The sequence below is a fragment of the Calonectris borealis genome, chromosome 17 (assembly GCF_964195595.1).
Source record: "Calonectris borealis chromosome 17, bCalBor7.hap1.2, whole genome shotgun sequence".
NCBI classification, from domain to species: Eukaryota; Metazoa; Chordata; class Aves; order Procellariiformes; family Procellariidae; genus Calonectris; species Calonectris borealis.
Window position 1 is genome coordinate 8,985,354 of NC_134328.1, and position 23,932 is coordinate 9,009,285.

The following is a 23,932-nucleotide window of genomic DNA, read 5'->3' on the forward strand; positions in this document are numbered from 1 at the left end:
CAGATATGAGAAAAATGGACCAATTCCACCCAGCAATCTGTCCCCTGTGGGTACTCACAGTCAGAGATGCTGACCTCATTGCAGCTCCTGCCCTTCTGCTGCTGGCTATGCTTGCAAAGCCAAAAACCAGCTGTGAAAGGGCCAGGAAAGCTTTCACCTGGTGCATGCTTTATTTACAGCTTTGTCACCTACAGCTGCTTGGGAATTTTCAATGAAAAGGATTTTTGAACAGAAGAGAGAGATTTCTATCAAGCTACGTGTTGTACGTATTTTTTAGGGAAGTGTTTGTTAAGAAAGGCTTCCCAGATCCCAGCTGGATTAGGAAGAGCAGCCCCTGAATAGTCAGCATTCCAGCAGCCAGGCACTCGCTAGGGGTAGGCGAGAACCAAGATCGGCCCCTAGCGCTTCCTCATCCCAAATGGCTGCCAGAATCACCAGGCTACTACTTATACTGGCACGGGTGTCTTCTACGGGTTTTGTGCAGAAAGCATGAAAAGATGTGTTTCAACTCAGTGTGAACACAGGAATATTCTCGAATTTCTGAGAAGTTTGTCAGGATGGCAAAACACTTCCCATTCAGATCTGGAGATAAGTGCAGATTTCAAGCAAGAAACAAAAGACAGACCCTGACATTTAGATCTCAGAGTGAGTTCCCTGGGACAGCAACAAGAGAAAAACATCTTTCTACTTGTGCTATAACTAAATAAGATCAGTTGCTGATTTATAATGCTGAGCTGGGAGAGCATTAAAAATAGTTTCTTTTTTTCCCCTCCATATTGCCAGCCACAGGGAATTGCAGCTAAGTTAGGGATTGTCTACCATTTGCCTCTTTTAAACAACTTTTTCTGTTCTCACACGTTCTCGCCCTGTTGGCTTCTTTTGCTACTGTCAGCTGGAGAGCTGCTCCGTGACTCACCGTGCAGAAAGACAAACGACAAACCTTTCCCTTAGGACAGAGACAGTGTCACCTCCACAGCACACCTGTGTCTGCTGGATTCACACCCTGAGTCTCCAGTACACACTGCCCCCCTACAGTGACCTGATGCAAGTTTTTAACGTCATGTTTCTGTTGTTCTGATGTATAGAGGCAAGTGACAAGCAGGGAAGAATGACAAATTAAGCCATATACAGTAAGACCGCGGCAATAACCATACAGCAAAGGTCTCAGTAGGGCATATAGAATCGTGCTTTGGTAGGGAAGGTTGCATAATCAACCAGATGCTCTTCCATCACATGGGAACTGAACAGTCTAACACGGGAGGGGGGCTATAGCCCTGCAATTTCCTTCCTCTTTCCCTTAAGAAGTCCATCACTAGGCCAGACTGCTTGAGGTCATTTCACAAATGGGAGAACTTTCTTCCCACTGTATCCGTGTGCAAAGAATCATCTCAATCACGTTCTTTTCACATATTGAAAACAGTTATTTACTGATAGAAGACGCTCAAGAAGTAAGAGCTTAACAAAAGGTCTGAGTAAAAGGAACAAGGCTAACATGGAGACAAAATACATATTGCCCCTGCTTGCTCACTTCTTATAGAAGCAATACCCTGAATTCTCTTTTCACTTGCATTGAAGTAAATTAAGCAGCTCAGATAAGATTACACAGCTACAAAGCTTTCACAAGTGACAGGAGAATCAGATCCGTTGTGTAAGCCAGAAAAATAATTTTAGTGCTCTCCCATGGAGCAAAATGACTTTCTGGCTCCCGCCTAGCTCCTTTCAGCCACAGGCAGCAAATGAACACGCACAGTTTAACCCGTAGCAAGCTTTCAACTCTCTAAAAGCTTCCTTACTCACTTGTTACTTACACAGGATTCCCTTTGAAAATCAGTCACCAAAAGTCAGTGAGTTCTACCTTAGCAACAGATGAGTAATTAATAATGATGCTTCCCCACCTCATCTCCTTCAATACGCTGAAGGGATAGAAGCAATTTCTACAGGGATTCCCCCCCGGGTTACTGATTTGCTGCAGATCTTCAGTTTGACCTGCAGGGTGAAGAAAAGCTGCAGCTTCATCCATAACCCAGTCTGCTTTCTGCCAGTTTGTGCCAGACAGACTTAATAAATAGTTTTGTGGACACTCATGCTGTCACACACTATTTTTTACCTTCTGGAAGAAAAGTAGTATGAATTCAAATATTTTGGGGACCTCATTCAGCTTTCCAAGAAGCTGCTGAGCCCTTGGAAAAATCCAGCCATTAGCATCCCAGAAAGAGCTGCAAATCACCATTCATTTTGACACTCAATTACAATTACAAAAGTCTCAGAATGAGAGGGGGGCTGCTTTGAAGATGAGGCCCTTAATTGCAAGTGTTGAATACTGGAAATCTGGATCTGGCCTGTTTTGAAAGTTGGACTATCAGTACTTAACTACACCTGTCAGCTGGGCAAGAGCCACAGAGCATTAGCAACAACAAGGCTTTTCCGGTCCAAGTAAAAAAATGTTCTGACTAAGTCAGAGTAAAAGACCAACAAAGAACATGAGGACCCTGAAAAACACCATGAGCTAACGAAACCATGCAAACAGCTTAAATAACACTCCCAGAGCATATAGCCAAGATCAGAACAGATCTAGGTCATTTCTGCTAATGGAGGACAGTCTTCAGCATGGAACTCAAATCATATCAAAGGTAATCGAGTCATTTAGAGTGCAATGCTGTTTGCAGATCGCATCTAGGGACAGATGCGCATATCATGAAGTTCAAAACCCATCACTGCTTTCCAGGGAAAAGGTCAATGTCTGAACAGGCAATGGGGACAGAATTCAATTCTCACTTCTGAGGGAAGCTAGGATAGAAGCATATCCTACAGAAAGGTTAGCTTGTCGTGTCCACAGATCGAGACTTCATTCCTGAAGTCTTCTCATGCCAAATAAATTCACCAGACTACGTAAAAATCCTGAGTTGAGCACTTGCCAATTTGTGCATGCAGCTGTAGATTTGTGGTGTGTAACTGCATTTGACATCAGGTAATTGTGCATGCAAAATTGTGCAATCAGTATTTTGTACACATCATCATGCTTTTAACTTTCCTTTCTTTTTTTTTCAAGAATCAGGCACTGTTTTAACAAATACTCAAGTAAAATAGTTAAAATTATTAAACATTATACGTCACAAGTGAACCACAATACTGTGCACTTAAATGACACAGAAGAGAGACGTGCCACATCACTGCTATGTCATTAGGATCTGTTTGAACAGTTTTTTAATTTGCCTGCAGAAAGATGGATACCTTAGACTGAAGCTAATTTGTTACACGTTATTTGGAATCTAAAGCCAATTAAACACTGGTCATAGTTACTATGCAGTACTTGGCAATTAACTTGCTATTTTTGAGGATTCGTTTAATTTTATAGTTGGGGAAACCAAGGGAGAAACCCTTCTGATAGAGAAATCACAGCTATTTCACAAAAAGTCCAAAACCATACAGGTCTACACTCAGATACAAAGTGGCACCGTATACTTAAAAGAAAATATAGCACAATACAGACAGATTGAGCAGATCAAATGAAGTTCAATGATTAATTTCTCAAATACAAGAATTCCCAGCTCCAATAAGAAATTGCAAGATTGGACAGGGATATCATTACATGGCAAACCCGGACTCTCCACGTACGTTCCATAATCCGATGCTACAGGCATAAATACAAAGTGGGCCAGGCTAAACAGTAAAATTGTTACCTGCACTGGCCCTAGATGATACCACCGCTAAAAGCAAACATCATCAGGAAACGATATACCATGGCACTGCATCTGTGAACAGAAGATACCACTGAGTACCCACAACAAGGCAGTATCATCATACAAGAGCAACCAACGCCATGAAATACAACCCTGTTGAGCACAGCACCTATTAGATGTGGCCAGGACATAATAACTGGATACTGCAGTACACAGCATAGTGCAGATAATAATCAGAGTATTATTTCACAAATACACATACATCTATATATACATACATCTATACACACACAGAGTATTGTCTAAAGGGAAGAACAGTTTTGCTAGTTTTTCTTTGAAAATTAAATGTTGTAATGTAAGATTCTTAGAGACGTTAAAACAACCAGAGACCTAAAAGGGGAAAAGTCAACAACAAGAGGGGGAAATAAATTTAAGCATCCCAGTTAGGCAATCAGTTCTATCACTAAGATGGGCTAGGTGAATTACAGGCCTGTTTAAAAACCATAACTTCAAATATCCCTATCAACCCCCTTCAGAGCCCAATCTGCTATGTAACTGCTATGCCCAAGGAGTCTGAGATCTTTCCATACAGGCATCCCATTTGTCACAGACAAGATTAAGAGGCACTCTGTCCAAATGTCTGCTTGTCCAATGCTAGGGAGCTCCCAGTTGCTTTCAGCTCTTGGGCTGCTACTGGACTTCTATGCTTAAGCCAATATAATTTAATAAACTGATCATAAGTGATGCAGAAAAGATACAGCCTTATCTTAACATCTGAGGTATAACTGTATCCAAAGGACATGTTGCATTTAGAGCAGATTAAGGAATCCCAGTGTTGGTGGAATCAAAACCAACACATTCCACTTTTGCAAAGAGTTTGATGTAAATGCAGGTAAGGTTTCAACAAAGCAACTGAGGCAAAAACTCACTGTTGCATTAGGGAACTGTAGTTATCCTGCTCCAATCAGTAGCTCAGATTTGCATAAGCTTTTCACTTGGCATTGTTTTGCCACTGGTCTGTAGAAAACAGCATTCCCTGTTATGGAAAAGCCCCAGCCACAGATGGGCAAGCACTTATATACATGCAGGAAGCACATATACACAAAACCAGCTTCCTGCATACTCACATGTATAACACAGAACTTCCACCAAATACTGACTTACAAAGTCATACATAAATGTACAGATATACCTATATTTATTCAGAGTGTATGCACACAAACATATGCATCACACGTTTATGCACGCACCTGTATAAACACACTTCCATGCAAGCTTAGACACGCAGCGTTCTCAGAAATGCACATGGGTACTCACACATATGTGCTTACATGGGTACGAGTACACACCCATGACTTGCTCAAGGCAGCACCATCAGCTATGGCAGAGCCAAAAAAAAAAAAATTACAAGGCCGGGAGTTATCCCGCAGCTGAAATGACAAGGTCTGTCCTGCGGTCCTTCCCTTCAGAGAGGGTGGATATCTGTGTGTAGGCAGTCACACTCAGTTAGACACATATATGAGCACAGGCTTGAGCCCAGACAAACACACAGTCTCACTTATCCCATTATGCACTTTTCAGTGGTAACACGTACATGCCCTGCCGCCACCCCTCCCTTCTCCTAATCCTTTATTTGCACACAGCTCTTCGTATCAATCTGTTTCATTTTCCAAATAATGCATATTCACTTTTGTTTACAGCCAGGGCACTGGGCTTCTTTGAGTCAGTCTCTATAACCATCTTGGCAAAGCCAGTCCTGTCTTGTTTGTTTGTTTTTGCAGTGACTGAGTGTGTAAGGAATATGGAGGGTGTAGGCGGCTCTACATGTCCCTTCACCTCTTGTGGGTTTTGGCGCATTCCTTTCATAAATACTCTCTTTCAAATGCAGGGGACAGGATGCTTTGTTTATATAACCACTGTTTTTGCTGAGGCTCAAACCATCCTCACACATCTCTCTCCAGGAGGCTCTTTTGAGGAGGTCCATGTTTCTGAGTTACCTATGACATGGACTCTGGGTAACAGCACAGCTTGGAGAGTTCCTGGAAAAGGACCTAACCTCAGTCAGAGCTAACTTCAGAAAGACCTACTTTAAGCTGGAATGTGACAGTTTAGCACCTAATTTTCTCCAACTTTCTCTTCACCTCAGCTGGCCCCGAGTCTCGGTGGATGGTTTAGGAAACAGAAGCTTCCCAAGACCAGCTGTGATTCTGCTGATTCTCATGACCAGCAGTCAGTTTCTGTCAAACCGTGCTGCTCTGACTGGTGGGAGTCTATCCAAGCTGTAAGGAGCAAGAAGTAAGAATAAGAAAGGATGTGTTACACACAGAATACTACATTAGTTAAAAAGGCTTTATCTGCACAAAGAAGTTGAAATGCTTCAGCTAACCCCTGCAATGATACCGCTTTTCCACTTCTCTTCTTTTCCTCCTCCAAGACATGGATATAAACCTACCCCTTACTCTGAAAGAGCTGTTTCCCATACCGTTAGCTGTATGAGTTATTTCGTATAACCATTTCACTTTGCATTTTCACACCCATACAACTATCTCTACATAAAGACTCATATCCAAACCCATAAACATTGCTGAATTAGAGCAGGAGCTCTGCAAAGACCAGGCCTAAATTAACCTGCCATGGTAAGTTACACTGATAAAGGCACTTTTACACGAGTGTAACGAAAGTTATCCTTGCTTTAGCTGTGTAACTTTTAAGTTAAAGTGATACAAACAATCCCTTTTTTAATTCCTTTCTTCCCTCTTCATGTCTTCTAGGTGTTCCTTTAGCTAAAGTAGTGGGCTGAATGAGCAGAAACAACAGCAGTAAATACGAAGAGCAAGGTGCCGGAGCAAGGTGCCACCCCGCTGTGTCACCCACAGCAGACGGTTCTCTTGTATGCTCTTGTTATAGACCTATATGCTATAAAAAGCATATATTGGTATTGTTGTGCACACACAATCATAACACAGCATTTGCTAGCATTCAGTAATTTATCACAAATGTTTCATAATACTGAGTGGGAAGAAAAAACATGAAATAGTTCTAGGGATTTTTCTAGTACCACATTGCTAGGAAGATCTGTTTCCCATAGCTAAATTATAGACACAAAACAACCACTAACTTAACCACTTGAAGGGAAGTGAGTACACAGCTAGCCAGGCCAAGGAGATGACACCAGTAACACAGGTTGAACGTTGCCTGTCAAACACAGCAACAGACAACAAGACAATTTTTATAGGTTTCAGTGATTGCAAAACCTAAGTCTGTCCAGCATAGACTCAGGGCATTTCTGCAAACAGCCTGTGGAGATTTTGATTAAAAAAAAAAGAAAGAGAAATGGGTAAACAATTACGCAATTAAAGAAACAGTAAGACAAAACAAAAGGCCAAAATTCTAAAAAGACACATATATTTAAAGCTAAAACTTAGCCTTTGTAGTCAATAAACATTGCTCTAACATCCGTTCTGGGATTATATACATCACACACCCCTAGAATGCTTATATTCTTGCTCCTGCAGAGCTTATAGAACTTCTCAAAGGTGCACTATCTGCATTTGCAGTCAGAAACAAGGAGGCCAAAAAAAGTCCGCACGATTTGTTCAAGTTCATTCAGATACCAGTGATCAAGGAGGCAGGAATACCTAAACCCCTGTGTCAGCTCCATTCACTACATATGGAGCAGCAGTGCATTTGCAGGCTAAATCATCCTTATTTATTTGCTGCATCTTCTAAGATACACACATTTCATCTTTATTTCCCAACTCAGCAACAAGTTGGAATTCCATTCATGATCTAATACAGCCAAGTTTTCAATACCTTTCAAAACCTTTCAAGTTTAGCAATACTGTATCTGCTAAATCCAAGATTCCCAGATGGTCTGCTATCTAAGTAATAGGAGGCCCGCTTAAAGTCCATCATCAGATGAGTTCAGCTCATAGACTTTACCTAAAAATAAAAAGCACCAATTATCTGTGTACACAATTCTTCACTGAGGAACAGCAGACAAACTAAGTAAGAATTGACTTCCACTGTGTATTTATACTGTGACTGTGATACTGGCAGAGCTGAAAGCAGCAGCACCACAACGATGTGGAGTGCAGCATCTTCTAATCTCTGTACCAGACCAATCTTTAATGTTTAAGATGTCTCCTTCTAAAACAGATATCAATGGCATATTTTACTGAAATAACTACTTGCTTACAAATAGCATACTGAGAAGTGCCTTAGCCAGAAAAAAAAAATAAATCAGTCTTTCCAGGTAGAGGACAGACAGGTGGGTTAAAGTCCTTCAGAGTGTGTGACTGCTGCTTTCACAAGTTAAAGAAATTTTTCCAGTTATTCCTTTTTCTGAATAAAAACTTCCCAGGACTTTATACACTTAAGACCTATTCCCATTTCCTTTATTCACACCTTAAGTGCAGCAGGATTGTGTACCTGACCCAGCTGAGTCACATTTGGCCTTAGCCTATTCTGTTATCAGTATGTCCCCTACCAGTTCCAAGAAAAGGGTCCCAGAACCAGGAATTAGTTAATTCCATAACCTATGAAAGAAAGTGCTAAGAAACTGTTTGACTCTAAATTCTCATTCTCAATCTTCCCACTTCAATTGCTCCTCACTCTCCTCGTAAATGGATTGTTGACATGCACCCGTGTCTACTTTCATTAATGCATTTAATTTGCAAGCCTCACACATATTCCAGCTAACCATACCTTATAGTCTTTAAATAATATGCTTAGTGCAATAACACAATCAGATTAAAACCAGTAATTGGATTGCAGAGGTTTTAGGCAACCCTAGGGTCAGTGGGAAGGGATGACAAGATTGTTGTGCCATCTGTTTCAGCTGGTCAGAGTTGCCTTGGCATGTATTCTGTTATTCTTACTGCACCTCTTTCTGGAGGGCAGGAGAGGGAGATGATCTGCTGTTTGAGTTTTCCTTTTTGCCAGGGCTGCATCTGACGTAAGGGCCTTGTTTCAACTATTGTAGCTGGCATTCAGTCTCTGGTGAGCACAACCTCAACTGAAAAGAAGCACCAGAGGTAGTCTGAATCTTTTCTAATCAAAGTAGTTTTATAGCATCTTCCAGGTGCCGAGAGCAGTCTACTGCAATTACAAACATTAACAATTACCAATTTGTAGCAACTGTAAACCTATATATCATTTTCTCTTTTTTTTCAGAAGAACTTTTAGTTAAGTCTTGTATCCCCACACAACTGTAATAGCTGAACACTTCAGGAACTGACTTTTGCACTCCAAAAAAGTCTCTTTTACAATAAGTGAAACCACTTTCTTCCATATCTGCAGAGTACAGGTACATGGTTTAAGACAAAACCCTACTTCCATCTTTCTTTCTGTGCTCATAATACTCGTCACATCTCTGATACGGTGAAAAACATTCCAATGAGTACAAAACAGAGGAGCTATGACCACAAGAAAAAGGCTGATTTGCACAGTGAGGTATTTTGATTACTAAGCAGCTTTAAAAATCTGCTTCAACTTTGGATTCTTTGAGTCCCAACTGGTTATTTGTACTGTTGTCCCCTGCCTGTATTCTTTGACCTTCTGACATACAGTTACTGGAGTCTGTTGCATGTGTCTCCACGCAGAAAGCAGATTGGATAGAGATTAGATAACATCGTGGTGTATGGGTTGGGTGCTTCTTTTTTTCTTACCAGTTTCCTGTTGATAGAATCACACTGATAAGGAGTTTAGTTGGTAGTTGAAGTATGAAACTGCAAAAGGCTGCCTTTTAAAAGACATGTTCCAACTGGGATGTAGATGCGGCCAAAAGATAGTTTGGTGCGTAGCTATGCTCTGGTGCTTAGACCCATCAATCTGAGTATTACACAGGAGCAATGAGGAGTTAAGGGGGATCAGTGTGGGTGCACAGCACAAGGTTAAGCACTTTCAAACCTGTTTACGAACATGGTTAGAGAAACACTGCAGAAACAGAGGAAGCTACTTGAGATATTACTTCACCCTGGCTACACCTTACCACTCTGTTTCTGAAAGTTATTGCTCCACAGTGCTTTAAGGGAAGATGAGTTAGCAGAACAGTGTGCATTTGTCTCATCTGCTTCAGTACGAAGTCATGCCTCCAACTATCACAAACAGCTTAAGGTAAGGCAGCTGACTTTGCCCAAAGTGATGTGCAGCAATGCCACAATCGGTCCTGCCAGCTGAGTTCCAGATAGATGAGCTTTGGCAGTGATGTGGGAACAAACAGCTTGTTTGTTCATGATCATGCACAGATCCAAGGCCTCCAAGGCCCATAATGCAAATATGAGACCCTAGCAAGAGCTGAGTTGGAATAAACCTTGGAACAAACTAACTGATCACCTACACTTCAGTTCGGAGGCTTTTTGTTTTAAATATCTGGACATACTTGGTTGAAGAGCTACTGGCTCTACGGAATCGGAAGGCTCATCTTTTTATCTTCCACTGCCTGCAAGAAAAATGAAGAACTAGCCAATGCCTTTGCCGTTAGTGGTTTGTTGGCATCACAGCATTTTTCAGTTGTAACGATGGAGGCTGTGGTTTCACATTCAGTGGCCCAGGCAACCCCCGCCCTCCACACTCACCATGCTGCTGGCACAGCTGTTTGTGCAGCTGCGCAGTCGACCAGAACAGCTGAAAAATTCCTTTCAGCTGACGGTTCAGTTTACCCCATAACCATGGAAAAAGGTGTGCTGATTCAAAACAGGGGCAGTGCAAGAACTGGGACAACAAGCTGCGGGGAGAGAAGTGGTCACTGAAAAAACTGACATGAATTCACAGCCTGAGAAAGAGACGTTGTCCTGGAAGATCTTGATAGGAAAGCTCTGCAAGGAAAGGGTCAGTCTACACATGCAGCTCCCTCTGAGGCAGAAGGGAGTCGCAGATATGAATTGGGGGCTGTGCAAGCAGCAGTACAACGTAAAGCAGATTTTCTTTGATTAGCCACGGCCTCTAATCTCTCCTGTGCCCCCCTGCAGCGAATTCCAGAGTTCAACAGCCCCCACTGGACTTTCCTGTTAAGGCTCAAATCATTAAAAGTATTTGTTTAGTAAAGGCTAAAGCACTCAGGTCCCAGAGCCTGAGAGCTCTGTGAGGTTAAATGTTGTCAACCTTTTGAATGCAAGCCATATTCCACAGGTCTCGGATTCACTGGTAGAGCTATATGGAAATTTTATCTCTAGGCTTCACCCTTCGCCCCAGCTCATTTCAGTAGCTAATGAAATTGCTTGGACAAAATGAGCTGGTGTGGACCCAAACGCAATTCTGAGCACATGGCAAAGCCTCTGCCAGAGCTTGCAGGCTCAGCGGAGATGTCACAAGCCGGCCTTCTCTGACACCCAAAAAGGGATCTTCAGCTGGCAGAAAGCTGATGAGCTTCATGGCAATGTAGTGTGCCATTCTGTTGACCAAAACAGGTGTAACAAAGACAGAAAAAAACCCTGACCTACCCGGCTCTCCATCAGATAACTTTCTCAAATTTAAAATTTCACATGTCTGAAATCAAGGATTTACACTGCCCTAGGACCAGGTTTCTTTATCCTAACATTTTTTACTGATGATGATGTATTCCACATGAACCAGCAAACATCATTTGAATATTGCGAGTCTGACCCACATCAGCTCTGAGTCAACACTGTTGCTTAGGGCAGAAGGTGTTCAAAGATGGGAATGATCAGTTCCCAGAGTGATCCAGGATTCAATGCGTCTACCACTTCCAAAAGGATGAATATTTCTCACAGAACACTCCTAGTTACACCCTAAAGAATATTCCTCAACTGGCCTCATTTCAACTTCAAAAGGTACTTCAGTGAAATCGCCATGAATTAGTGGACAAATTCACATTCCTGAAAAAAACTGATACTTTGAATTGAAGCTGAACATGATATGGGGCAGCTGGAGAGCCTGCATACCTGCCCTCCAGGGGAAATGGCCGCCAGACCCTTGGAGGAGACAACAGGTGGGAACCAGCAACCGAGCTCCAGAGCTCAGACCCTCGGGGAGTGCTGGTCCCATGCAGCCTGCCTGCAGACCTGCGGTCAGTGCTAAAGACTGCTAAAGAGCCCAAGCCTGGTGGGCTGCCCAGGAGCCAGAGATCCTGAAGATCCCAGCAGGCTATAGGAGATCCATTAGTCTGGAAGACCTAGCTTGAAATAGTCCAGTGATGGGCTGCATAGAGCTATAGCAGTCACCCCTGTTAGACCTCCAGAAGAGGACAGGTGACAGCCCAGAGATTTGAAGAGCTACAGAGATGGGTTTCTGGCTTTCAGCTCTCGTTCGTCTGTCAGCAGGCTCCCTAGGAGCTGGGCGGGTGAGCTGGAAGGAAATCAAGCAGGTTTTCAAACCTGCCTGGCAGGCAGTGAAAATCCAACCTGGTTTCTGTCAATTTTGCAGAAAATGTCATACTCCCCCAAGCATCCGAGCTGAGATCAGCAGGAAAAGTTTTCCTTTCCTGTGAACATTTTTGAGACTTCAAAAACTTTCCTGGTACCTACTTGGAAAAAATGTTGATGATTTTCACAAACTGAAAATTGAGGAGAAAAAAAAAGGGATGGGTCAATTAAAAATTTTGTTCTAAAAACATTTTCTTAATTATTTTTTTCCAAGACAAAACATTCACTGAAACCAATTCTGCACCTCTGGATGGAATGGAATACTTCCATTTTAAAAATCTGACATATTCAGGTGAATAAGATGTCCTGTTCCATAACAAAAGTATTCTTATTTTGAATGTCTGTCTGCATCACTTAGCTATTACTGAGCATACACAAAGTTGTAAAAACTGGGGGTTTAGTTCTTAAGCCTATTTGTACCAGTGTTTATGTACAATGTCTATGATATTTCCAAGTAAACAACCTTGAAAGCCTAGATCTCACAGAAGTATCAGACCCCGCAGAACATTTTACTGGCACTTCGACTTACTTGCCTATAACAAGCAATCTCTTACTAAGAATTTCACACTGGCTACTACCTTGAAAAACAGCTAAGAATAATCCACTGAAAGTCTCTTTCACCCCAGTGAAGTAGGAAGGATTTGTTAGTCACGACCAGTTTCTTCCTTCTGTCACTTTGCCAGATACCTAAAGAGAGGCTGCTCAATTCAAAATCCACGCTGGAACGCAGATTAACCTTCCAGTGTCCAGCACGCCAAATCTTCCTGCCTGGCTCACTTATATCCCAGATAAAGTAGGGGTCTAGTATTGGAAAGTGCTTACTATGAAACATGCCTCACTAAAGTTTACAGCAATTTGACACTCCAGAAAAATCAGGTCAGAAACAGAAATTTTTATTAGCTTTAAACCCAGATCCAGGTGGTTACATTTAGACAGGCAGACTGTGGTATTAAACGAAGGTAACGTGGCCTCACAGGGAGACATGATCAACTTCCGCTTCAAGCATGTTTTTGATGAGAGAAATCACCAAAGAAATATCATGCTTTTGACCAAGACCTACTTTTTCACTTCCTCTCCAGCTCAGCCCTGTGAAAGACCTGAGTACAAGTTAACTTCTACCTCCAAAAGATATCATTATGTCTTTGACCTTTACAAACAAAACAAGAAAACAAACCACAGAGTCACAGGCCACTCTTAAACAATGCTTGGGTTTGATCCAGTCATTGCTTTCTGTTTGAAAAGGGAGAGTAATCTCTGCAAATGCACAAACTACTCGTGTGTAAACACAGAGGAGGAGGCAGAGCACTGCCATCAAAGCCACATCTAGCCCAGGTATCAAAGAGCAGCTTGTGTCTCTTACTTGTGATGGTCACCTGCCCAAAACAATTAAGCAGTTAATTGTTTTTCTAAAGGACAAAAATTAGGGTGATGATGCAGTACCCAAAGAGGTGTTATTTTTTCTTCCTGGTCTCATAATTCTATCTGGTAACAATTTGGTATGAGAACTATCTGAGAAAGACGGCACCACAGAACTGGTTGTTTCATTTGGGAGCTGAAAAAGAATGACTTTGCTGATGTGTGGACAGAACTGGACTTTTCTATTGTATACTTCAGGGTGGGTTTTTTTGCTTTAAGCACTTAAAGAAAGAGAGGAGGAATTATCTTCCAGATGGCTATTCAAAAGAAAACCATTTCTCTCTATATGGGGAATCTAACCTTTAGTTCCCGAACTGGGCACATAAATTTGGGCAGTTTCACATGACCATCTCTCTTCTAGTCATCCTCTGCTGATTTTTGTACAGTTTCTATTTATAGTTTCCTGGATGTGACGGACATCTTGTTTGACTTTCTGCATCATGCAAGGCCATGGAATTTCACCCAGTTTTCACTGTAATAAGCTCATCTTGACAACAACGTGGTGGCTGCTGCATAACATTGAACAGGAACATGTTTAGAAATGCACAGCTAAGGCCCCATGTGCCTGAGAAGGAATGGGCTGTATAGAAGCAAGAAATGCCCACAGGTAGTATTTAAGATGATCAAGGCAGACACAGCTTAAAGAGCCATGACGCAGTCCCGTCCAACACCCACCGCAGTCCTTGGAAGTGGACACTGAAATGCGGTCACAGTAATCCTAACATGGGTCGTTGTGGGGAAGCGTGAAAAGACTCTCTCAATCAATAAGAATATGCATATAGCATTGGGAGAGGCACACTGAACCCACTATCCAGACCAGGATAACTGTCTGTACAAACAAAAAACAAGGAAGCCTTCCAGAACAAGTGGGGCCCCAGGCATACAGAACACCTGGTGGTTTGGCATACCATTAGAGAGCTTAGATAAACAGTTCTAAAAGTATTCTGGGACCAGCGAGAGTATTCCCAGAATCTCATGTGGCATTAAAAATGGGATCTTGTGCCATACGTTTGTGTCTAGGGAGATAAAAGTCCCACTTTCAGAGGGGGAGATGGGCACACTCTTCATAGTGAGTACAGCAGGCTGTCAACCCAACGGCTGGTCTGTTTTACCCACAGTGGAAAGAGACCTTGGCTGTAAGCCAGCTGAACAGGAGAGATGTTAAATATCAAAAGATAACAATTTAAAGTAAAAAAACCCCAAAACATCCAAAACCCAAAATGAATCTGACCAAACCAAAGTAATTTGTAGCCTATTTTACGGTGCTTTTATGATTACCATTTACTGTTTAACATTTATAGTGTAGTAGTGGTGACAAACAGATCTGAAAACTCACTCTGCAAACTAGCTACTGTGCAAATATGGATACAGTCAGGTTGTCTTTGGAGTCGTATTCACTGGTACATACAGGAATTGCAAAAAAAATTTGCTCAAAATCTCAAAATTACCTTCTGAAACTAACTTTCAAGATGCATATTTATGTCAGTGGACTTTCCAGGACTTGTGGTGCAATCAGGTATTAGAGAGTGGTTGGATTTTGAAGTGGTCAGCTTTTCGAAGGGGACAAAGTGCTCATCCATCAGCAAACAAAATAAATAAGGCAAAAGCTAAGGCCAGCCTTAGACCATCCATGCCATCTGCCAGCTCACGGGGCTGAGCTGATTTCACCGCAGTGGAACTTTGCCAGGCTAAAACAAAGAAACCACAGAACTTATGGGCAGCCCCTGCAAAGAGGCGGGGGCCGTTCAAGAGGTGTTGAGTATATACCCCCCTTCCCTGGATCGCAGGCTACGTGCTCCCAGAATGCCTGGGTGTTTGAACTGCATAGTGCAAATGAAACTACAGGGAAATGAGTTACAAGAAATCAGCACGCCGTGAATAAAACTAACAAGAAACAAAAAGGCTAGAGCAGCTGATAAATGCCTCAAGTGCAAGGGGTTGATTCATACAAACAAGACCAAATCTAAGGATTTTGAAAGAGAAGGAAAAAGAGTTAAGTTCCAGTTAATATTCTTGGTGTATTTAAACTAGACATTACACACTGGAGAGGGCTGAAGGAAGAGCTAAGAAGAACTTCCTTGCTCAACTTAAAAAACTTTTACCTCTTCCTAAGATCTCAAAATTCAGTAATATTCCAGACAGAAATGTATTTCCTTTATAATAAGTATTATCTAATGATTCTCACATGAGAATCTCTCTGTTTTCTATTCCCAGCAGCAAGTGATACTGGACAAATAACTGAGTTGAACTGTGCCTCAGTTTCTCTTTCCACAAAATGGCAGAATATCACCTTTTATAAAGCACTTACAGCTGTTTGGATTAAGTGCAAGTTAAGTGTGTGAGTTCAAAACATAGTTACTTATATTAAATCATTCATTAACCTGGCCCCTATATGCTGCTATTTTCTCCCCACCCCGAGCTCATAGAGGAACATTCTGAAAAAATGTCATCTTGAACAATCAATAACCACGTTACCCGTAAAGTCTGTATTTGATAAAAGATCATTCATCTTACTGCTAATGGGGGATGGAAAGCAGAGTTTGTCAGGGAAGAACGTGTTGGGGGATAAATTTCCCCTTCCCTGTACAAAGTTCAGGTTTCCCTGAATTTTGGAGCTGAGGAAGAGGCCTGTCATGAACTGTATGCATTTGGGGCTGCATAGAAGATACCCATCCAAACCTAGATGGTGAGCACAGACGAATAAAACCTCTTTATACATGTTTTACTAACAGACAGACCTGTCCACTGTCTTAGCACATGGAAGGAATTTAGAAATCACAGAACATACTCATCAAAAAGAAGGTGTGCGGCAAAGCCTGCATGGTCCTTTCTCCTCCCTGCAAGTACGTGGACAAATGCATGTTTTATACAGTTGGTCTGCACTGGTAAAACTCTGGGGGAAATATAGACCATACCCCGGGTTCTGAAGGTCAACATATTGAGATTACAACGTAGCCAAGGAGAAAAAGTAGGTAGGGTTTTCTTACACTAGTTGGTATCTGGCCTCTTCTTTTTACATCAGGGAAAAATCTAGACTCAAAGGGAAAGCACAGTCATTTACTCAGAGCGCCTCACAAATACGGATCCTCACAGCAATAACAAAAGTGAAATACCCTCCCCTCCTCAGGAGATGGCTTGACATCTCTGAGCAGAGCTGAGAAATTCTCTTTACTGAACATAAAGCTTGTCCTACTGGGACCATGTCACACTTCAATGGACATAGTCACACTTCAGTATGACAGTGGGGGGATACATCACCTTCACACCCCCTATTTTGCTGAATGTAGCAAGGTCTGCTGCCCATTTCTACATGCAGATCTGATTTGGAATGGGATGCCTTCTCATTCTGATCCTGTGCACTTGTAATAGCCAGCCCTGCACATTGGGATGGAGACCTAACCTTCACCAGTGCTGTTCAGAATATATCAAAATGCTCATCTCTGAGCAGTATTCATTTCTTGACCAAGACTCCTGACTTCTTTACATTCTAAAAAAGTTATACTGAAACTGTGGGTTGGGAATTCTGTTCCCTCTGTGTTGTAGGTTAACCAGCAGTGCTCACAACTGTGTGCCCAAGGTACACTGTCATCAATGACATAACCTTGTGACAAGGCTTTGGTGGTCTACTTTACTGAGGAGAACTGAACTCTAATTCCACTATTGTAGTCTGCCTCCCCTGGACTACTGGAGCTGAACCAGAAAACACTTTCACCAAAAATGACCTTGGAAAAAGCATTCTTCCTTTATCCGGTCAAGAGAAAAGCTAGAAAACCAATAAAATTTTTGGAATGAGCCATCACTAGGACACTTTCCAGAGGCCAAATGTGCACAGATGTTACACATCTGCACAACCCAGTCAGCCAGCCCTTCCAGCAATATCTACTTGTTGATAAAGTACTACAATTACAAAACCAGCTTAAATGATGGGAGTTTGTTCTCTTTGATCAGGTTTCACTGCTTTGTTCTAGCTGGTTGTTCCCAAGTCTTCCACATATATGGACATTTCTGTGGGATTATTTTCTACTTCACTAAAAGACTCCATCTTCTAACTGACGGGACACCTTCTTTTCTTTCTACTGTGCATTATTCCCAAAGCAGGCAGTGATCTGAGTGAACAAACAAGCAATAACATTTTTTCTGGGAGGAGACCAAAGAACTAGTGGCTAGACACTTAAAGGTTTCTACAAGCAGAACTGAAACTAGCATTACCACTGGACATCAGATCAGAACAGCAGTGATTCATGCCTCCATGCTCTAATCTAGCCTCCCCTGTCTCAGATGACCACAGTAATCGCCATTCTGCAACAGAATCTCATGAAAGGGTGTGCTCCACTGCCTATGCATCTAGCAAGCATTCAAACAGTGCCACAGAACTGCAGCCTGCGGGATATGAGGCTGAAGATGGAGGATGGCAAGGCCAAACCTGGCAATTTGCTAGAACAGGGCTTCATTTCATTCTTTCCAGAAAGGCACATGCTAATCACAGAGCGTAGTATTGTACTTTAAAGGTTGACATGATTCTCATCACAGGCAGACGTGATCTTCCACATGAAGGACTTTTCCAACTTCCTACAGATTGATTCTAATTGGAAAATGTATGATTTTATATCCTTTGCAAAATCCGTTTGTTACCATTAATTGTGATAACCCTGGCCCATCTTAGGACATGCAGCCATGCCAGCATGCTTTTGGAACTCATAAAGGTCTTGTCACAGGGAGATCCAAGTTTAATTATTCATGGAGGAAGTATAACATTTTTGTGCCCAAACTTTGGAAGCAATGTGTTGTACATGCGTAGGAGTTTCTAGAGGAATTCGCTGGGATAGAATACCTTAGGCACTTTGGAAAGTTCTGCTCTGTTTTACTCTAGTCCACAAAAATTAGGCACATACATTTGTTAAGTTCGGCGGCTGGGGTTGAGACCTGATGAACTGTTTGAATGACAGTCTGAAAAATGTCAGTGTTCAAAGGGGAAGAACTACCTGAAAAACAAGTTAAAAAAGGCCGTATCAAGAGTTTCATCCCATGTTAGAGCAGAGTTATGTGTTGGCAAGTGGCCCATACGGGACTTAGGCTGGGTTTCCGATAAGGCAGAAGGGAGGAGAATGGGGGAGACTTGTACTGGTGTTCCAGAAGTAGAACAACTGGCTGGAAAGAAGAAGCTGCACAGATAAATTGGACCAGCAACCCCTCACTCTGCTAAGATGCCTGAAGCCAAGGCTGCCTGAAAAGGGGAAACTATGGCTCCACCTGAGAACAAACAAGAAGTGAAAAGGCCTTGGGCTGGGTCACGCCTCGTGAAAATGACAACGTATTTTTAAGCTAAACAAAAAAAAAAAAAAAAGGAAAAAGGAACAAGGAAAAGTCAGTCCACTCACTCAGCCATCCTTTCACACAAAATACTAACAGCATGGAGGTGGGGGCAAAACGTATTTATTTTTAGTGCTGCTGTTTGCTTACAAACTGCAGCTCCCCCAGATATGAGGTAAGAGACAGGTTACATTCTTTCAGCAAAGTCCCCATCCATGTGAAACTTGCCTCCCTTCTGGGTCCTGACATGAGCACAAATTTCAGAGATTTGGAAAGACTGACTGAAATTCTCTCCTTTCTCCAAAGGACCTAACCTCAGAGTCCAGAGGATCTGATAGAAATTCCCATCTAAACAGAAGTGAGCAGAACTGCAGTTCTGGATTTACTGGGGCCTTCAACACAAAATGGATGGCGGAGAGCTAAGGGAAGAATGGAGGGATTAAATTCAGATGGACAATGAAGCCCTGCTGACACTTAGGGATGCTGAATGAAAAATCTCCCCTCAAGTATCTTTTAGTGTTCAGGTTAGACAGTCTGGAGAGGGACTCACTGCAGAACTGAGATGAGATGGTCTTCAGTTCCAAGAACATCTGACTTCCTTGGAGGGAGGAGGAGGTTCCTTGGACAGGTGTCACAGAGAAGGTTTTGCCTGAATTCCTGAATGATAATAATGCCATGGGGATGCTGAAGGAAACAAGCTGAACTGTAACAGGTCCTAGACCTGAGTATTAGGAGCAGATTACACTCAAACCAGTGTTGGCACATCTCTTTGCTCTTAGATGCATGAATGAATGGGAAAGACATAAAAGGAGGGAGGCCATAGGTGTCCTAACAATTAGTGCTGTGCCCAAAGGAGCAGATGCGAGCATGAGGAAAAGATTATTCGACAGACCCTTACCAATGCTAGAGCGTGAACAAACAGGGTGCCCTCCTCACTCTGAACTTTCCCCACCCACTGTAATGCACAGTTTCAGCCAAGAAACTCAGATGCACGTCACAAGCTGTGTACAGCTGCTCTTCCTTCTCCTTTTCACTCGCTGGAGGCCCCTGCCTTAGCTGAGAAGCCTTTTCCTTCCCTGATTTTTTGAGTTGCTGACCTAACGGTTTCCTTTTTTTTTCCCAGTGAAAATATAGCGAAGAGGAGTAGCCCAAGCCTGACCATGGAGGAGAGGGGTGGGTACATTACCACAATGCTCTGTGAGACTCAGACAGTTCCCCCATGACCATGATTCTTCCATGTGATGGTTACCAAGAATACAGAAAGGGCGGCCAGGCAATAAGGAGGGGGGATTAATGATGAAAATTGGGTTATCGGGGTCCGTGTGACTTCCGTGTCTGGTTTTTTTTGACTCTCAAACCAAAGGGAAGGGATAGGGAAGGACAGGGAAGATATACTGCAGCCTGCTACCATCTTCCAAGGAAAAGGGTTCTGCCTGGAGCAGGAGCAGGAAGAATTCCTCTAAGGATGAAGAAAATAGCTTACCTGCAAGAGACCCTAAACTGAATTAATGTGTGCTCATCTCAGAGTACTGCCTCTTAATGTTTCAAATACATAAAAGGGAGGGGGGAAAAGGCAAGGTGTGTCTCTCAAAACTGCTAGTGCTAAGCCCAGCAGAATGGAATTGAGCACAAAGAACACAGGATGGAAAGTATTCCAGCATCCCTGAATCAGTTGTTATTACCGGCAGTCACAACATGAGCTAGCTAGCTGAAGACTAGTCCTGCATGTCCAAGTACACTTTGGTCCTATATATATGTTCCTCCTCTATACTCATTAGTAGGTCAATCAGTGGTGAGATACAATGACACCACTGCCTTTCCTTTGAGCCCCCCAACATGAGTGAGAAGTAGCTAACTTGCAGGGCAAGGAGGAAGAATAAGGGGGAAATACCAGACATGAGAGTTGGTCCAAAAAAGCTGGAAATCATATCCAGCTCAATTTCTAACTTTAGTCACTTTCTGAGGCCATTAAACACAACATATTATTCTGCTCACCAAACCACGAATTTAGGAAGTGGCTAAATCCTGAGGAGAGTATGATACTGCTCTCATCTGTGCATACAGCAATCACACACACACCAGGGACATCAGCTGGGTGGAGGCTTCTGTGAAGGAACAGCACTAGCCTATGTTACTTACCATGGTCTCATCCCTTCTCCTCCCTACTGCTGAAGCTTCAGAGTAGGCCATGAGTAGCAGATAACTCCCTTATTTGTTTACCTTGCCTTTTGTCATCCTTCAGAACAGTGGGAGGGAGGCCACAAACTCTGTCACCCTTGCCAAGAAATGGCTCTAGAGTGCTAATGACCTTGGGGCCCAGCTAATCTAGATCAGACGGGAATGAGCCAACTGGAGCAACTGGGAAAGCTTATATGGCATCATCTGTCATCTTTGGCTTGGGTTTGTCCTGAGCCGAAGTTATGCAAACAGCTCATGATCTGAGGCCAGTGACAGACCATTACTCACAGGCTGGCCTCTCTCAGCACTGAAGTCTGAACTCTTCATTCATCACCTGCTTTGATAGCTCTTTTTGGTCAAAGGGAGGAACACTTTGCCATAGGATACTACCGTAGTCAGAATTTGACAGCACTCACGTATTAGATGTATGCATGAGCATTAGAAACAGCCTCAGGTCATCAAGGAGAAATAAAAATATTACTGTTCTGCTACGCTGCTTACCAAGATGTCTCAAGTTAGAGAAACACTTCCTCTTTCATACTGGGGTAGCTTCACATTTACCACAGGGTAAAAGTAAGCACACAAGGCAAACCACAGCATAGGTGATATGCAGCAACTTCACACCTTACCTTACCCCACAGTAACATATTCACATTTCCATACCCTTAGAAATAATTATTTTTAATAGCCCCTTAGGAATTTTTAATAATACATTATGCTGTCTAGAAGAAGTTTAAAATAGGGTGATCTGTCTCTCTGGTTTAATATGAAGAAAACCTTTATGCTCAGTGTGTTCTGACTTTTTGAAAGCAATGATTAAGAGGTAAGTGGTACATTTCAAATACCTTAGTCCCATCTTGCAGCAGAATTCTGTGACCCCCAAAGAACTGTGAGATTCAAGACCTTTTTTTGTAGACGCAAAAGCTACTCCTAATTAATTCCCTGTGTGGATGCTAATTTGGAATCCACTTTGGAAGTGAGTAAAATTAATTTGCATTACAACACTTATATCCTGGAACAGTACCCATGCCACTAAGGAACAGCGATCCATTTAAAATTCATACATAGACTTAATCCAAATTAATGACTCTATATAAACAAATCATTTTTACTCAGCCACAGGGAGAAAAAAAAACATAACTAGTTTCCCAAACCATTTTCATAGGTAACTTTAAACCTCTCAAACCAGTGAGGCCTGCCACGTCTGCGTGGGGCGAGCAAGCCTAGTGTGGTCAGTACAAACTTGTTGACAACTGTTCCTGCGATTCAATCATGCCCTGGAGCAGCTTCTGCTATTCCGGTCCCGGGCTTCTCCTGCCCAGCCCGGCTGGGCTCAGCACGATCCCCCACGCCCCTTCGCGGCTCCAGCCATTCCCACCACCCCCTCGACGCCGCAGCCCTGGGCCCCTCCACTTCGGTTTTGACCCGCAGCCGTCGTTCCCCCGCGGAGCCCGCCAGGCCGGCGCGGCAGCACCCTCTCCTGTCCCCGCGCGGCCGCCGCAGCCCGTGGGCGCCAGGCCCCGGGGCATAAGCCGCCCACTCGGCCGGCTATTGCTTGCCCCCCCTCCGGGGGCTGCAGCCAAAGGCTTTGCGGGCCCCGCGCCGGGCGCGACGGCGGCGCTGCCGGCCGCGGGCACAGCCCCGCGCTGCCCTTTTTAGGGGATTTCCCTCGGCCGAGCTCCGCTCAGCTTCTTGTAACCAGAAACACATGACTGTGAGTGGAGAGGCTGCTTACTGTTACTGCAATTAAGTCTGTTGGTAACTGAAACTGCATCACCTAATTAGAGCAGCACGAAAAGCAACTCCCTCCAACGCGACGCCTAGGGCTCGGCCACTCCGGCAGCCGGAGACAGCCGCGCTCTGCTTCCAAAAACACGGCCTTCGCCCCGCGGCTGCCGAGCCACATCCAGACCTGAGCCCTGCCCTCCTCCCCGCCGGACGGCCAGGCGGCGGGCAGCGGAGGGGAGAGGAGGGGAGAAGAGCGGAGCGGGCTTCCCTCCTCCCGCCTCCGGGAGAGGAGCTGAGCGCAGCGGCAACAGCGGAGCGGCTCGCGGCGAGGGCCTGCGCACCCGGGGGCTCTGGCTCCGGTGCTCCTCTCGTAGGCACCCCACCGCCGGTGGGCTCACGGGCGATCACAGCCATGTATTGTGGTGGTGCTACACCTAAATCTCAACGTGGCACAGTCTGTGGAATTCAAGAGTACGTGTATGCGCGCACACACGCAGTTAATGTTTCCCAGACGTGCATCCAGCCCCTCCAGTTGCACTCTCACACCCGCACCGGCACTTGCATTCTGCCGCTTCCCATCCACGCAGGATGGCAGCCTTTCTTACCGGAAAACACGAGTCACGCATGAGTTCTGGGGCTTTTCGCACTTGCAGGCTGACATCCCCTCCCCCTCCAGACGTGGGAATCTGATGGTACATGTGCTTTCACTTTTGCATTCAACTGACCTACATTGTAAGCAGTTACTTGGAATCACATTGCTTTCCCAGCTGATTTTGAGTCCAGACTTTCAAAAACAAAACAGTGTCTTAATACTTCTAATGTCCCTGCTGATGCCGCATGCATGCCATCATTCAGGCAATCCCTTTTACAGAAACCTGCTGTTCTCGTTACACTGATCCTTGACATCAGTTTTGGCTTGCAGCCTGATCATGATGAAAAAAAATATTGTGAGTGTGCTTGCAAGCATTCGCATTATCACAAGGAAAGTAGGATGCATAACAGTTACATCCAAAATATGCTCAAACACAAAATGAATGGATTAAGGCACTGTCCAATACTGCACGCTCTACATCCACTGGATTGCCAGTCTCGGATGTTCACAGGAGCATGTGGAATGAACTGTTCATATAATCAGTTCACCCTGAGCCTGCACAATGGTTAAGTTATAATGAATAGTACGCAAGTTAGTAATAAACTGAACAAATAGCTTGTTTGGTGTCAGTCTGTAACTGCCGT

The 23,932-nt window shown here is 43.5% G+C and overlaps 1 long non-coding RNA gene across 1 annotated transcript in view; it reads right to left on the minus strand.

Annotated features, from left to right (window-relative positions):
- LOC142089704 (uncharacterized) overlaps positions 1 to 23,365 on the minus strand; it is a 47,526-nt gene extending 24,161 nt beyond the window's left edge. Inside the window, exon 1 of the long non-coding RNA XR_012676274.1 lies at positions 23,302 to 23,365. This is a non-coding gene — a long non-coding RNA (uncharacterized LOC142089704). The remainder of the gene's footprint in view (positions 1 to 23,301) is intronic.
- Positions 23,366 to 23,932: the final 567 nt, after the last annotated feature.